We start from the raw sequence: 16,758 nt of genomic DNA, 5'->3' as shown, positions 1-16,758 counted from the left end.
CCCAGGGGGTACACTAGCACTTACACCAGTTAAACACACACCGCTCTCTCCACATCAGTCAGTATTACTCATTGAACCAGTGCGCGCATGCACGCAGACATGGAAAATGACTTTTAGCTGGTTTACTGTCTGATACAGGCTGACAGCTCCCAGGCTGTAAGTGCATAGCCAATGCTGTCAGCTTTTTGATTGGCTCTAATTGAATATGTAGTATGCTCTCACACTGTGAGCTGAAGAGTCTGAACCTTGAGCATTTTTTCTTCTGTTTCAAAAGCTCCATTGCACCCATTATCTGATGTCTAAAAGTCTGCACCACTTCTACTACTGTAAATAATGCCTTGGCAGATGAAATAATTTTAAATCTAGTGAATTTTGAAATTTCTCATTATTAAGAGTACTATGAGAACCTACTTTGTAGTAGTAAAACAGTCTCATTCCATTGCAGACAGTTGTTCTTTAAGTGATTATATCCTACATTTTTCTTGCATTTTATTTCTTCTTGAGGTGCTTTTCTGACGTTTTTGTTGTTTTATGTTCCAAAACAGCCGTAACTCATTTTTACATGAACATTTTCCAAACTCTCTTTATCCCTTAGAATTTAACATGCTGTTGTTGCTACTGTTTAGGACTGATATATGTAAATTACCCCTTTCTGATTGGCTGTCCGGTATTGTGCCTCAATCCAGGATAAAACGCTCCTTATACACTATTTCAACAAAAGTATTGGAACACACCTTGCAATCATTGAATTCAAGTGTTTCATTCAGTCCCGTTGCCACAGGTGTATAAAAGCAGCTGCATGCATTACCAAGCATAATGCTATGTGTCAGATGGAGTGATGTAAAGCACGCCGTCACTGGACTCTGGAGTAGTGGAAATGTATTCTGTGGAGTGATGAATCACACTTCTCTATCTGGCAGTCTGATGGACGAGCCTGGATTTGGTGAAGGCCAGGAGAACATTACCTACCTGACTGCATTTTGCCAGCTATAAAGTTTGGTGGAGGAGGGATAATGCTATGGGGTTGTTTTTCAGGGGTTGGCCTAGGCGTCTTAGTTCCAGGGAAGGGAAATCAATGCTTCAGCATAACAAGACATTTTGGACAATTGTACGCTTCCAACTTTGTGGGAACAGTTTGGGGAAGACTCTTTTCTGTTCCAGCATGACTGTGCCCCACCGCGCAAAGCAAGATCCATAAAGGCATGGCTGGGTGAGTTTGGTGTGGAAAACCTTTACTGGCCCACACAGAGCCCTGACCTCAACCCCATCAAACACCTCTAGGATGAACTAGAACAGAGATTGTGAGCCAGATCCTCTCATCCAACATCAGTGTCTGACCTCACAAATGCACTTCTGGATGAATGGGCAAAAAGTCCCACAGACACACTCCAAAATCTTGTAGAAAGTTTCCCAGAAGAGTGGAAGCTGTTATAGCTGCAAAGGGGGCCCCATCTTCATATCAATGCCTGTGGATTTAGAATGGGATGTCATAAAAGCTCCTGTAGGCATAATGCATTGGTGTCCTGATACTTTTGTCTTGTATAGGGTAACTCCAACATGAAAGGATGAAGCTAAACCACTGTAGGCTGAATGGATGGATATATGTTAATATGTAAGTTTTTTGTTTCTTGTTATTGTTGTTGTCTAAATTTACCATGATTTCACTTCCCAAAGTTTTTCTTTGGCAGTACAACTTAAGAAGCAAAGTGACCTGATACACAAGAAGCACTGACCTGACTCATCAAGCTACAGGGGCAATGTTTGCAGGCAAATTGATGTCAGCAAGATTCAAAACTACTTAGGGTGTTAACAATAACCTTTGCCTACCCTAGAGGAAATTAAAGAGGCTGAGATAACAACTGATTAGCTGAGAAGGCATTAGCCAAGAATGCAGATACAATCAAAATAACATGTAATACAAAGTCAAGTAACATAATGCTGAAATGGCTAAGCAATGTGCTGCTCTGAGCACTGTCTGCCATCTTTACTTTCACCTGTGCAACATGAGCTGCTTTGTACCCATCTGAGCATATGACCAGTAGTGGTCAGATGAGTGGAGGTAAAAATATAGACACAGCAAGACCAAACATTGCAGGGGAATGCAGTTAAATAGTATAATATATTGCATTTAAACAGCCGAAAACTTTTCTAGTCTGGTGCTAAGGCAACTATGTTGATATGGAGCTGCCAGTGGACTGTGTTAGTCAGAAAGAGGTGGTCAGAAACTAGTTCCATTTACTCTCTTTCATACACTTAAATACAATTTTAAAACAAAATTTTAATGAACACATTTTTTTAAATCATAGTAGCTTTACTTGCTACTTACCTACTTTTCAAGTTACATTTTAATCATTAACACTTTTTGCTGGACTGCACAGCAGGGCAGTCTATAATAGTCAATGTTTCTTACTGAGTCACTGACTGACTGACTGATCCTCTGTGCCTGAAACAGAGGTTCTTGAGTGAAGACAGTGGTTCTTTTTAGAAGAACGAACACTAAAAGAATGATTTGCATGTTTAAAGGGTTCTTTGCATCATGAAATGGTTCTTTATATCAAAAAGGCTCTATATAGAACCATATACAACACAGTCTTTGTCAGTCAGACTATAAGACACTTTTTTCACTTCGACTCAGTCCATCTTAAATGAGCTCAGGCCCAGAGAAGGCGGCAGCGTTTCTGGATCCTGTTTATATTTGGTTTCTTCTTTGAATGATACAGTTTTAACTTGTATTTGTGGATACAGAGACAGACTGTGTTCACAGACAATGTTTTTGGAAGTGTTCCTGAGCCCATGCAGTGATTTCCACTACAGAATCATGTCTGTTTTAATGCAGTGCTGTCTAAGGGCCTAAAGATCATGGTAGATACAGTAGATACATCATAACAAAATCAAGAACCAAACCAACTTATCAAACAAATACACAATAAGTCTGATTTATTTGGTCTCTTTCAGACAAGAACTGCTATCACAGTTAAAGTCCCTGATAATTGTACTGTTTAAATGGAAGGAAACTTTATTTACTTGTAATATTTACTACTTCAGAGCTTAAGTAGGGTTTTGTTGTTTGAAATGTTCATTTACCTTGAGTTATTATTTCACCCAATTAACACTATTTTTACTGGAGTATGGATTATTCTACCTACCTCTGCAGCTAACTTATGCTGCAGCACTAGCTAAGAAAATTAGATTTAGTATCTAAACCTAACAAAATGTGCTCTGAGCCTCATGTGCTGCATCAGCTTCATTCTGTTCTCCGTCGCTAGTGAAGTTGAAAAAGCCAGATGTGCCCAAACTTTTGATGTGTGTATCTTGTGCAGTCCTACTCATACCATCTTGTCTGGGGTCATCTGCGTGGTAGGACACTCACCCAGCTGTTCATATAGCAGCAGTGTTGAGTATGTTCCTCTCTCATGAAGCCAAGGTGAGACACCCCATTGGCAAAGGGCTGTAAACAAGCTCTCTGCTTGAATGAAAAACAGTCTGAAGCAGTTCACAAGCCTCTCATCCACTGCTTTCATCTCTGCTCCGCTACAGGGTCAGTCCCCGGGCATCACCCAAAAAACTGAATGGATTACTCTGTGCACTTGAAAACATCATCTGCATTTACATATTTTAATACTGCCTCATTGGTCTGGCTTTGGGGTCTAGTTTTGTCTTACTAATCTGGCACACTTGTGTAGGCCTGCACAATTTGGACAGAATCACATACAGTGATAGTATTGCTAGATATTGCGATTGCAATATGCTTCAAAGTATATTAGAACATAATGATGAATCCTTGATGTAACATGGTAAACAGCCAGCTTGCACTATTCTGACCGAAATAATGTACATTTGTTAGTTCACACGAATGTTTTGCTACATCAAAGCCTCCACAGAAACTCATCTGGATCATCGGAGGATCGATCTGGGATCTTATCCACAAAAGGCTGGTGTGGCTGCAGGTATTCAATTCAAATAAGCTGAAGTACATTTCACACTGTGTAACAACACCTGGAATAGGTTTATTGATTGTTGATTTGGTGATATATTTTGGATTGAAGGCATCATGAACGCTAAATACAAATGAATTTGACTACAATACGCAATACCCTGTGAAACATGTGATTGGGAAGAAATTCATTCAACAAGCACACTGCTGATGGAGATGTACTCATAAAACAAAGAAGCTGCTGGTGTTCTCAGAAAAATGGACTGGCCACCCCAGAGATTAGACCTTAATATCATGGAATACGTGTTTAGGATTACTTGGATCGTGAGAAGCAGAAAATGCAACCAACTTCTAAGACTAAACTTTGGAGATGTGGAAATATATCTGTATATTTCTTTGAAAAACTGAAAGCAAGTAACTTGAAAACAACAGAAGCTGTAATAAAGGAAAAGGGTGAACAAAATGTATATTAAATTTGGTTGAAACTTCTGTGTTATTTTCTCTTAAATATAGGCCAATCAGCCATAACATTGTTTCTACACTCACTGTGTAGTTACATCAGCTCCACTTACCATATAGGTGCACTTTGTAGTTCTAAAATTACAGACTGTAGCTTATCTGTTTATCTGCATACTTTGTTAGCCCCCTTTTACCCTGTTCTTCAGTGGTCAGGACCACCACAGAGCAGACATTATTTGGGTGGTGGATCATTCTCAGTACTGCAGTGACACTGATGTGGTGGTGTGCTAGTGTGTGCAGTGTTGGTATGAGTGGATCAAACACAGCACCTCAGTGTCAGTGCTGGACTGAAAACAGTCCTCCAACCAAAAATACTCACCCAGCAGCATCCTGTGTGCAGCGTGACCACTGATGAAGGACTAGAGGATGACTAACACAAACTGTGCGGCAACAGATGAACAATCATATCTGACTTTACACCTACAAGGAGGACCAACAAGGTCATGTGTCTAATAGAGTGGACAGTGAGTGAACACAGTGTTTAAAAACTCCAGCAGCACTGCTGTGTCTCATCCACTTGTACCAGCACAACACACACTAACACACCACGTCGGTGTCACTGCAGTGCTGAGAATGATCCACCACCCAAATAATATCTGCTCTGAGGTGGTCCTGTGGGGGTCCTTGCCTTTGAAGAGGGTATGGGGCGCAAACAAAGTATGCAGAGAAACAGATGGACTACAGTCTGTAATTGTAGAAATATGAAGTGCACCTATATGGTAAGTAAGCTGTATATGTTTTCTGCTTTTTCTTCCGATTCATAAAAAAACCTTGTACTTAATGGCTGTTTTGACAGGGAAATAAATAAATGAGCAGCATGATTAGTTATATAATAACAAAGTACTAATCAACTGATTAAACAAGAGGATTTTGATTAAAATGAAAACATGCAGCTACAGCAGCCCTTTGTACATAAAATGGTTGAGTTTTCATGGTTTAATATATAAATCACCGCTTTCACTAAAGAACCCTTGAAAAACCTTTTTTTTTAAGAACACATTCTCGCTTTATCTTACTTTTACCTGTGGAAAGTGAATCAGCAGATTAACAGGCAATAAAGTGTAAAAGCCAAGACGTACCGGACTCCACTGTTTCCATATAGGTTTCTAATTCAGAAACAGCTCAGTGGGACCCTCCCCCTTACCTTCATCCTTCCCTTCGTCCTCCTCTCCCAAACACTCAAGCGTGCAGAACAACAGGAAGCACAAAGAAGCTCGAAGGAGAGAGGAGAGAGGGTGTGAGCATGCGTAGTTGATGCAGGATGAGACGGATAATGTGAATCCCCTTCACCACATCTGAAGCTCCTGCCATGCCCCCCACCCTCCTTTGCACCCCCACCCTTCAGAAGCGAAAGCACGTGGGTGGGAAAAGAAAGGACTTCCTATTTTAGTGACTCTTCAGCAGAAATGAATAAACGTCTTACTGAAGGCTCTTCCAGAAGGAGTGAGGCACTTAGGAGACACAGCATGTAGGCAAACAGAGAGGAAGGGTTGGACTCAGGTAGCTATTAGGGGCCATCAGCTAATAGCCACTTTAAGAAACCTGTTTATTCAAGTTTCAGCTTACGCTTATGAGTGTATTCTAAATCTGTCTAAATGGGCAAGAGGAAATACTTCAAATAGGCTGATTAAATTTAAAAGCATGATGTTTGGGAGAAAAATTTAACTGCTTTAGCATGTAGGGCCTATCGTATTCAGGGTGTAACCTATATGCTTTAACATACTTTTGGTTTTTCGGTCCACCTGTTTTTGTGAAGGTTGAAAATAATAACCTGATGGAAAAGCCAGAAAATAAAAAGAATGCCTAAAAATATCACCAAAAGTTTACATTTGGATGAGGAGAATGGTGCTGGAAAAAGCTCAGGGGCCAGATTCACAAAAGCTTTCTTGTGAAGGTTCACTAAGAAGTTCATAGGAATGTTCTTAAATGCAATTCTTGAAAAAAACGTAAGACGTTCTCAAATATCCTCTTCAGATAATCTTAATTATGTTCTTTGGATTTCCTTAAGAAAATCCTCATTGTTTTCTTAGGTATATCACATTGCATTTTACCCTATACCATAAACTTGTATTGAATTGAATTTGTATTAACTGTTATTTCTGTTATTTAGTGTAATCCACTTAGAGGACAGTAAAATGGTGAAAAAACATCAAACCGAGCGTTTAAGAAACATTTAAGAAAATAACATTTTCAAGAATACCACTTGTTCTTAGAATTGTTCTTAAGAAAATGTTAAGAAAAGAAAATAAGATCATTCTTAAGAAGTCATTTGAAGAATAACAATTTCTCGTAGACTATGGTCTTAAGAATACACTTAAGAAAAAACACATTTAGGAAGATTTTCTTTCTTAAGACACTTCTGTGAATCCGGCTCCAGATCTTTCCACAGTATACATCACATGCGGTGAGCAAGACTGTGGTCTCATGCCATATATCACAAGTGTTTCAAGTCATCTTCAGGAATTTCCACATAACCATAGTTAACAGAAACACTGACTAATTTGCATATTCATTTACTAACCTTTTGGAAATTTGCTTAAAATTGGCTTAATGTATGAATGGAAACCCAGCCACTGACAATTACTATTAAATCCACCAGGCTACATTACCAAAAACGCGTTCCATCTAAGCTAACACACTGTTCTATACGATCTAATGGCAAAAATGATCGCCACAATACTCAACAACAACAAAAGCTATTACCAAAATATGAGATATTTTTCTGCCATTTGAACATGGCAGCTGTTCTTTACAGTCTGTGAAAAGTTCATGATGAATGGAGCGCTCCAAATGCTCCAAAATTCCTTCCAAATACACTTCTTTACATTGAGTTACATTAAAAGTTACAATTTTTTTTTCGTTCTCCTGTCAAGACACTATTTGGGACATGCCTGTTTTTTTTGAAAAGTAAAGTTGTGCTTTTGTAACTGAAGTTCTCTGAAGGAAATGATGTGACAGAGCTATGTGCAAAACCTCATGTCCAACTGTAAATTTACAGTGTGTCTTTCAGTATGGGTGAGGTAAAAATGTCTCCATTATTCCATGAATGAGTTTCCTGATTATTAGCTGGATAAATGAGTGTCTTTGTGGAGATTTGATCAGCCTTTGAATAGTATATTTGTCCTTTGCTATTTAAAACAGTTTATTGCCGAGTTTTGCTTCGATAGCCAAGATGCAATGCTTTTGGGAAGCAACAATCATAAAACTTTTGGCTGGCTGCATACAGTTTATTGATATATTGCTTGTAGCCATATTCATAGCTCCTGCCTGCTAGAGTTGAAATTATGGGGCTGTAACAAAACAAAGAGTGTGGCTATGACATTTTTTTTACATATTTCAATATTATGGCAGGTTCTGAAGTGAGGCGAGGGGCAAAAGGTATTTCGATACTTTTGATATGAACGAACAACTTTTACGTTAGAATAAAAAGTGCAAAATTGACGCTGATAGCGTTCTTCCCTGAATCACAGAGATTCCAGAAACTCTCCAGAAGCATTAAATGGCGATCAAATACTATCAAAGACTATTTGGGTGTCAAACTGACAGGACTGCTGGCTGTTGCATCTGCTCCTCATGCGTGCTCCTCCTCCACAGGAATAAATGCTCCACAATCTCCTCCAATTACCGCCATCAGCCTCTTCATCCAGTCTGTTTCAAGCGTAGTGGTCCGAATGCCACACTAAACTGGAGAAGAGCCGAATAGGTGCAAGTGACGTTTGCCAAGTGGCTAGCGCTGAGTAATTCAGTTAGCAGCCACAGAGACTCAGGGTGATGTCAGAAACATTAAGCTCCAGCACCATTGCTGTAATAGGCCTGGGTCATTATGACCCTCTCTCCTAGCATCTGTTATGATAAAGGCTCCATACTGTTTACATTACGAAAGTAATGAGAAAGACTCCATACTGTGTCGACTGCTGAGGCCATTTTGCATTTGTGCAAAACACAAGCATCAGCATTAGATTAAAGTGGAGAAGAAAGTGAAGCCATGTGCATCTACAGTGCGCATCTGACAGAAACTACTTTGTTCTAAATTGTGACTTATTCAAAGCATTCATCATTATGCAGTGGAGCAAATTCCAGTATTGATGAAAGTGGGTGGTGAGAGTGGTGAGAAAACTCTTCAGCCCAGCTTCAGCCCATTTGGAAAGACCACCAGACGCTTCCTCATCGTCTTCCCTTCTGCTCTTCTTTCTCTCTCTCCCTCTCTGTCACTTTGCTCGTTTGTTGTCCTTCACTCCTCCTGTTCTCCAATGCTAATCGCTCTCTAATGTAGCCATCTGTTCTCAGATGAGTTAATGTCTCATAGGCAGAGAGCTACTCAACACTGTGCTCAAACAGCAATAGTGTACAAGCACCTGCTTATCACAGCTCATTAAGTACTGTTCTGCCTGCTTGGTATGCTTCTGTTGAAATATGTGGATTTCTGACCAACTGATTGCTGATTGAAGTCTATGTACCAGGTCTTCATCAAACCGCAACCTGTTAACTGACACCCAGTTTTTAGCCTGAATGGTCTCATTTGAAAGGTAACACTCTTATGTTTTGTCTGTTAGAATATTCATATGAATTACTGAATCAGAGTAACAGAGGCGGGAAATAAGGAGTTTATTTACACCTGATTCACAGACCTCTAAACTGATCTACCAAATTATCAAGACCACATGTTTTGGATTATGATGCCTTTGTGAATAGCGACAAGGCTTTGAAGGCAAGGACCTATAGATTTGATGGCGTCTCATTCGGTTTGCTCATTGGAATTGTGCCGATAGGGGTACGGTGGTCTAGAGACCTATACATGTGCCTACACTTCAATTCTCCACTCTTATATTTTACATATCAGCTTACATACCTACCATATTAGTTGCTGAACAATTTATAGTAGTTGCTAAATAAAATTCTTAAGATTAATAAACCTGTAGTTCAAGAAGTTGATAGAAAGCCCAATAGTTTTGAGAAGCACTTGGTTTTTAAAATACTGAATATTTTATTTAATGACCAAGGTGCAACTGTAACAATGAGATCATGTGCCAGTGTGGCACCTGTAACAATGTGGCCATGTGTCAGTGGTGCAACTGTAACAATGTGGACAAGAGTTAGTGGTGTAAATGTAATTGTGTGACCATTTGCCAGTGATATAAAAATAACAATGTGTCCATATATCAGTAGTGTATCCGTAACAATGTGACCATGTTTAAGTGATGTAACTACATTGTTATAGCCAGGTGTCAGTGATGTAACTGCATTGTTGTTGTGGCCATGTGTCGGTCATGTAACAGCAACAATGTTGCCATATGTCAGTGGTGCCACAGTGTCAATGTGGCCTTGAGTTAGGGGTATAACCGTAACAGTGCAACAATGTATCGGGTGTGTAACTCTAAGAATGTGACCATGTATCAGTGGTGTAACTGTAACAATGTGGCCATGAGTCAGTAATATAACTGTAACAGTGTAACCATATGTCGGCTGTGCAACTGTAACAGTGTGGCCATGAGTTAGTGATTTAACTGTAACAGTGTGACCATATGTCAGCTGTGTAACTCTAAGAATGTGACCATGTATCAGTGGTGTAACTGTGATAATGTGACCATGTGTCATTGCATTGTTAAGGCCATGTGTCAGCCATGTAACTGTAACAGTATGGCCATGTGTCAGTGGTGTAACATTCAGCTTGCACTATATTAGTCCTTCATCAGTGCTCACAGGACTCAGAATGCTATTGTCTGGATATTTTTGTTTGGTGGACTATTCTCAGTCCAGCAGTGACACTGAGGGGTTTAAAAACTCCAGCAGCTCCACTGTGTCTGATCCACATGTACCAGCACAACACACACTAACACACCACCACCACGCCAGTGTCACTGTAGTGCTGAGAATGATCCACCACCCAAATAGTACCTGCTCTGTGGTGGTCCCATGGAGGTCCTGACCATAAGTAGTGGTAAGTGGAACTGATAAAATGGACAATGAGTGTAGATACAAGGAGTTGTTCCTAATAAAGTGCTCAGTGAGTGTCTGTGTAATGGTGCAACTGCAGAGCAATAGTTGTGCTCGGTGATAACTGCGGCAATAATACTGTTTTGTCGCTGTAAGTGCAGCATTTGGGAGTTTAAACTGGGCCATAAGGCCTCAGTGGAGCTCCATTCTGATCTGTTCCTGCTCAAGTAGCTTCAGCTGCTAACATCTCCTACTGCAAGATGTGCCTTCTGCTTTGAGCTTCTCACACAAACACACACGGTTCAGAGGATATACACACCGACAGATTCAGAACTGTTCTTGTAGCAGGCCTATATCTGGAGTTGCTGCTGTCAAGAAGAGTGTTACACAGTAAGCGTACAATTTTTCTTCGAATTTCGTATCACATACAGACACACACATACTTTTAGAGTTTATGAAAGGATATTTTCAATAAACACTGAATACAAGATACAAAACTTACTCACAAGTTAAATAATTAATTGAAACACACAGACTGACATGATGTGGGATGCTGAGGGACCTCAACTGAATCTTTTCCTAAGCAGAATCTAGAACAGCTGAATGAAATCAAAGACACTAATGCCATACTAAAGACTACAGAAAAAAAAAAAGTGCAGAGGCATCAACTGATTGAGACAGATTTTCTAATTTACTAAACATTTAGGGTTGGGAAGTCAGACAGCATGTCTGATTTTTCTAGTTTCTAAATTCATCAATGTGCTGGGCTGGAAGATAAAGCAAGAGAAGACACTGAATATCATGTAGACTTTAACTTTAAAGTTACTAATGGTTCTATTAGCGTGAATACTTGAACCAATATATATTTGCTATCAAAGATGTTTGGACAGTCTGCCAGTACTACAGTAGACAGTAAGTTCTTAAGGGTAGTCATTGCCTGAATTCAGAATGCATTGGTCACAAAAACTGTTAAATTATTAGACAGCATATGCCAAACATGGACAAACTGCATCAGCAACAGCAGCAATAGTTACAAGTCATTGCCGACAGGATATATAATAACAGCACTGCTGCTAAACATCACAAGCCACAGTTTCTCTTTACAACATATGCTGCCTTAACTAAGTTTAAGTAAATGCATATTTTGCTGAATGTTGAGAAAAACTACACTTTGTTTATTTCCACAAACTGATATGTGTTAATTAATGTACTTCCTTATGTATGATATTTCTAATTTTATATGTTAGTCATCATTGCTGCTTTGCACCACTATATGTGTGAACGTGTTTGGAACCACCTGTACATCTCAGATGTTTGCTGTCAATTTGCAGCATGGAGCTGAAAATGGTCCATTCCCTCTTGCTCTGAAAAAATAATGCACTCATATCCGTTCCCGCATGTACACACAAGCACACACATATGTGTAAGTGCATGAAACACCAAAGCAGATTCAGCAAGTACTCAATGTATATCTGCCTTTTAAGGGCATATATTTTTTATGCAGTAAGTGTTTGGGGTGGTATGTGAACATTGACAAAGTTTCAGCTGAAAAAAACAGCCTGTTTTAAATTCACTGTTTTTGTGATGTTATGAAAACTGAGGAATTTACATATGTCTGCCTTATCAGTCGACAGTAGTTTAGCTCCATCCATTCACAGTGAATATATGTGGACTGTTATTTTTGATTATGCACAATACAGGACAGCCAATCAGAACAGAGCTCATTTACACTGATCAGTCTTCTAAAGAACAAAAAGAGGTTGTGTATAAATAAATTATGACTGTTTTTTAGGGGTGTAATGATTCTGAAACCATGACCAAAACTGCGATACAAACATCCACAGCCTTGTGTTGTGTTCCCAGAAGACGTTACCAAGACACACAACCCCACAAACTCCAACCCACTGCCACTGCTGCTGGTGCAGTCTATTGAGCTATCATTACACTACAAATGCAACAAAATTAATTTTTCATTGCACAATTAGGACTATTACACAAGCAAATAACAAAATTATTATTACATTTAAAGTTTTTATTGTGTGTCATTTGACTATTTTGGTCCAAGCAGGATTAAGTGATTGCACCTGTGATAAAAGCTTGGCTAGTTTCATTAGCTCACAATGCATAATAAGCCTGAGATTGTAGACCCCCAGGCACATTCAAGTCAGCCCTGTGGGAACATTTTGGTAGGGATGGCAATCGTGTCATAGACAAAACACACACAATTTGTCATAAATATTTTATAAAATGTCTTCAAGCAGAGTTCTTCTCTTTAGTGCTTCAAATTGTTTGTGATTGAATCAAACCCAGAATTTTTATGTTTTCTCATATTTTTTTCTTATTCACCCCGCCCCAAAAAAGGCTTAAAAATAAGGGTCTGAACCGAAACATGTATGTGGTACATAAAAACCATACAAATGTTATAAGTAAACCTCAAGAGACACCATATGCAAAACAATATGCAATATACAACATAAGAACTAGTAGAATATGCACTCTTTAAAGCGAAAGTGTGAAAATGTTCCATTTACGTTGAAAATATTCAGTGCTCAGTGGGACGTTGATTCTGTTGTTTTGTTTATTTATTTATCTTTGCTGGAAGTAAAAATAATTACAGAGGAATCGTGCATGACAGCAGGCTATAATTTAGATGATTTCTGCTTTTAGTAATAACAAATTGTTACGAATTGATTGATTGTTTCATGGTGTACTGCTGTTAATAGTGCTCAGAACATCTGTCTCATTTGTTGTTCCCTCTCTCTCTCTCTCTCTCTCTCTCTCTCTCTCTCTCTCTCTCTCTCTCTCTTCCTATCTCTCTCTCCAGTGTAGATGATTTTGTTTTACTAAAGCAATGAACCACAACAGGCTGTGCATTACAGTGATTTTACCAGAATGGCTGCTGTGAAACAGACCCTCAAGGGGTTTATTGTGTTTATATAGTGTCAATGAAAGAACAATATAATAAAATACACCAATGTTCATTCTGTAATTTCATTTATGGTTAATAATAATCATAATAAACAGTTCTTCCACAAAGCAGTGTAGCTTGTTAACAGTGAGTTATGGCTGCCAAACAACATGTTTTTAGTAAGATGCCACACTAATGCAGAACTCAATTGATGTGTGCATTTCAAGTATCTTACAATGGTTTTGGATATGGCTCAGCCAATCAGATTATACAAGAGGAACTGTTTTATTAGGCTTAGCAACTTCAATCATAAAATGCTGCATGGGTGACAAAATTGATGAGAACTTCCAAATTATGGAAAAACTAAAAAATGAATCAAATGTAAGTGACAGTATAGCAATGTATAAGCATTATAAGTCTATAGTAACGTTCATGCCTGTAGTGGACGTTAGCTTGTTATTGAAGTGTATGTGTGGGCTGGTCCATCTGCTGTGAGAATGGATGTTCCCAGAAGACGTTACCAAGAAACACCACCCCACCAACTCCAACCCACTGCCACCGCTGCTGGTGCAGTCTATTGAGCTATCATTACGTTACAAATGTAACAAAACTACTTTTTCAATGCACAATTGAGACCATTACACATACAAATAACAAAATTTTTCAGCCGACATCAAGGATGGTCACTCTTATGACCCATATGATATTAATCACAACCACATCAGATTTGCATTCATTTAATCTGCTCAGTGTGAGTGTATAATGTGTTAGATCATATCAAAACCAAAGCGATGCCCCGCCCACAACTATCCATGCCCTGCCTTTCACTGCTACTGTTGTGAAGATGGACAAGATTTACAAGACGTTAGTAAAATCTCATTTACCTTAAGGAGAAGTTGTGGCACACAACTCACCCACTCTATCCCAGGATTATTATTCTCAGCAAAAACCAAAACAAAAACTAGCAGTGGAAACGAATTAGTCATCAACTTCAATAAAACTGCAGACAAACCTGCAAACCTGCAGTGAGAACGGCGCTGGCAGTGAATTAGTGGTTGACAGATGTGAAAAGTGTTATTGGAGAGCTTCTAATTCAGATACATACTGTTTTTATTTTATTCCTGAAGTTGGAAAAGATTTAGATTAAACTATTTGATGGACAACATGCACAGCTCAATGTCATTACATTAGTAACAGGCAGCTCTATGGTAAGATAAATGTGTTAATGTACCTGCTAACACTGATTTCACTGAAAATTAACAATACAGACATATGTTCCAATTAGTTAGCTAGCTGAGTTAGCTTTTCTTACTTTAGCTGCCGATAGCTAACTTGATAAATTAGTCAGATTATACAGGTACAGTGCTTGCATTAGTGGTTAAAAACATTCTTTGTTAGCTCATCTGAAGAGGCAGCTTTTAATTTGTCTTCACTGAATGTAAACTAGTTTTTTTCTTTTTTTTTTAATAATAATAATACTAAGTAATGTGTTCAAATAGAGTCCTTTGAGGTCTGGTGGCCTGAACTAAACATTTGATGGATGTAGCAACAGTAACTAAGGGAGGTGTGACCTTTTTTGCAAGTGGTAGTTACTTTTGCTGCTCCCTCATTAGGTTTGCGTTATATAAGGGGGACTGTTTACTTTACTAAACACCAGTGAAAACACATGAATCAATAAATGAATTTGGACAACTTTTGTGTTAGTATTTATCTATCTTGCATGAACAAACCAACAATAGTTGCTTGAAAGGCTAAAGTTGGCTTCTTATTCAAGGCTGGCACTTTCCATGAATAAAGTTCATTTTAGGCCTTGAAACCCTTTAAAAATGTACTTTTTCCTTTGGCATTTGTTTTGACAAAGTATTAATCAAAGTGCATGCTAACCTTCAGAAAATGTCAAAGCAGATACTGTATGAGCTTTTTTTTTTGCTGTACAGCATTTTTTGCAACATTGTTATTAATTTTAGGGAGATGTATAAATGGCATTTAAAAGACTGTTAATTCATTATTTTCTAGCAGCAAATACATTTATTTAAGAAATGCTTTTTAAACTTTTCAAATACATAAATAAAAATGTTAAAGTTGTCGTGTTTTATATATATATATATATATATATATATATATATATATATATATGTATATATTACCTCAATACCTTTAGAGTTTTTCTTTCTATACACAAAATAGTGCAATTTATCTTGGTATTGGTAATTTTAACTAATGACTCATCATTATTATCACCAAATTGACACTTCTGGTAACATAACCTACTAAATTAAATGTTTTATTGTCACCAGCTAATGAACACAGAGATCAAATTCCCCACAAAGTTGATATTAATGCAGTAAGGTACCTTTGTTTCAAGCCATTTTCATTTAAAAATAATTAATATTATTTTTAATAAGTTTAAAAAAATGGGTAACAGAGCTGCAAGTTACAGGGTTTCAAATGTAGTCTAAAATAAGCTAGCATTCAGGGGTGGTTAGCTTAAAAGGGTGCACATGTTGCATGTTAACTATCAACAACCATATAGTTTACATAAATTGATAAATATAAATATATATCTTATATATAGAATTTTTTCTTCTAATAAATCTTAACACATCATGAATCTGACATAGACTTTTTTCTTAGGGCCTTTCTCAAGAGCAAAATTAAGAAAAAACCTGGTGAAAGAGGCCTAATGTATTTATGGTGTTACTGGAGGATTTTAATGAATATATTTCATAGAGAAGTTCATTGTCAGTGAGATGAGACAGCCCAAAATCACCATATTAACATATTAACAAATTATGTGTTTTTGTGATCATTTAAATGCTAATTTTAATCATTGTATTTTAAGTCAAAACACAAATCCCTTCACTTTTAAAAATAAATAAATAAATAAAATAATAAAATACAAACAACAACAGCCACTTTACTGCTTTTAGAAAGGTAATGGGACATAAACTGGACTCTATTCATTGAACACTGGTCTAACATTTTGAAAAGTTCAGAGAATGAAGTAAAGTAAAAACGTGACTAGTGCACATCTCAGTCTTGGTCCTTGACTACAGTAATCTGCAGTTAGCGTTCAGTATTTTTGCTGTATGCTGAGCAGGAGGCAGAAAACATGTTGAGGTCTTTGCTGTTATTTGTAATGTTTCTGAAGTGAGTCGAGAGACATGCAATTCATGTCGGTATTCATCCAGCTGATTTAGTGATCTATGATGTTCACCAGAAATTTACTAAAGTGCTTTTTATAGTGCCGACTGAATGACTCTGAAATTGCATTTTAAGATTTCAATGCTAAGAGACAAATAGCCAAAGTACTCAGCAGTGCCCTTAAACTGTTTTGGCCTAAAACGTATTTTCTAAAAGACATTCAGGGCAGAGAGAGACATTCAGGGTGTTCTAAGACCAAATTAAAACGTTTCACATCAAATCACTCTGAATGACACTGTTCAAAAGAAAAATCTTTGGA

The sequence above is a fragment of the Colossoma macropomum genome, unplaced genomic scaffold (assembly GCF_904425465.1).
Source record: "Colossoma macropomum unplaced genomic scaffold, Colossoma_macropomum, whole genome shotgun sequence".
NCBI lineage: Eukaryota > Metazoa > Chordata > Actinopteri > Characiformes > Serrasalmidae > Colossoma > Colossoma macropomum.
The sequence above is the reverse complement of the archived record's forward strand: the minus strand, read 5'-3'. Positions refer to the sequence as shown.